A 1,546-nucleotide genomic window follows, 5' to 3' on the forward strand; every position below is an offset into this window, starting at 1 on the left:
ATTGAGAAAATGCCTTACAGCTGGATCTCATGGAGGCATTTCCTCAACTGAAGCTCCTTTCTCTGTGATAACTCCAGCTGTGTCAAGTTGACACAAAACCAGCCAGTACAGATAGCAAGTATTTTAATCATTAGTTGAAACTATAACAGAAGACTACCGGCAAAGGAATACAAAGAAATGCACTGAATGTCAACAAGGAGTATTCAGATGTGTACACCTGCCTGTGTTCCTTGAGCTCGGAAATGAAGGACTTGACAGGGACATCCCATTTAGGGCCAACTCTTCCAAGGTTTCTCATTCTCTGCATAATGCCTGACTGTGGAATATTACACAGCTGATAGAAAACATGACATCAGGAAATTTGTAAGAAAGTGGGTGGAACTAGAAAAAAAATCCTGAATGAGGTATCCCAGAGTCAGAAAGATGAATATGGTTTGCATATGTGAATGAATTTTATCTAAGACAATGAAAACCAAGCTATAATTCACAGAATCAGAGAGAGTAGATATAAAGTAAGAGGATAGAGATAATAGATATTTCTCATTAGGAAAGGAAAATAAAATAGATGTGTGGAGCGGAACTGGAACAGGAGGATTACACTTAGAGAAGAATGGGGAAGGGTATTGTAGGAAGAAATACAGGATAGATAGCTAACATTAAGTGGCATTTAAGGGGTAGTATGGGATCTAATACAGTGGAAACTTCCTAAATATACAGTTTTAATATAGCATTGAACTGGTATTCCAGAAGATGTTTACTTGATTTATGTTTCTCATTCATTAAATACATAAACTTATGGAAATAGCAGAGTGTTATTAACATAACTACAGAGTTCTAAGAAACATCTCCATGGTAACTGAAATCTGTGAAATTCCATATCCTAGTTCAGACGATTATCAACAAACATTTACAAAATTGACATTTCTACCTTATGTTATGAAAAGCATTGAGAGTGAGCCAGACATAATAATTAATTGAGATACAGTTTAAAGTTCTTGCCCTTATTCATATATGCATTCAACAGGCCAGATGAAAATTCAACTTCTTCTCTCTGTTATTTTCCTGTGCCTCATATTTTTCCAGGTATTTGTCTTTTGCATAGTAAATTTAGAAGTCCTGTATTACTATCGATAAGAAATTGAAAAAATTGGGATTTGTGTTTTAAATATCTTGCCATTATTTTAATGTATAATCTTCAACTTGTTACAAACTCCAACTGGGATTATAGTTGAGCATCATTACTGTCAACTATAATACTGTCAACTTTTGATTTTATCTCAAGTTGAATTTTGGTTAGTGCTGGGATCCAGAGAGAATGGAAATAAGCATTTATAGAATTTGGCCAGGAATTACCTGTACTCAGGTCTTATGAGAGGGAATCTAGAACTAGAGACACCTTGCAGTGAGGGCATGCGAGCATGCCCTTCTCATAGCCTGTGTTGCTTAGAGATAAGAAAATAAATCATTAGTCATTTACATAAAAAATCAGGACAGGTTTCTTTGTTCCCAGTGATACTATTTTTTTCTACTTATGAGACATATTTCT

The sequence above is a fragment of the Mus caroli genome, chromosome 7 (genome assembly GCF_900094665.2).
Source record: "Mus caroli chromosome 7, CAROLI_EIJ_v1.1, whole genome shotgun sequence".
Lineage (NCBI taxonomy): Eukaryota > Metazoa > Chordata > Mammalia > Rodentia > Muridae > Mus > Mus caroli.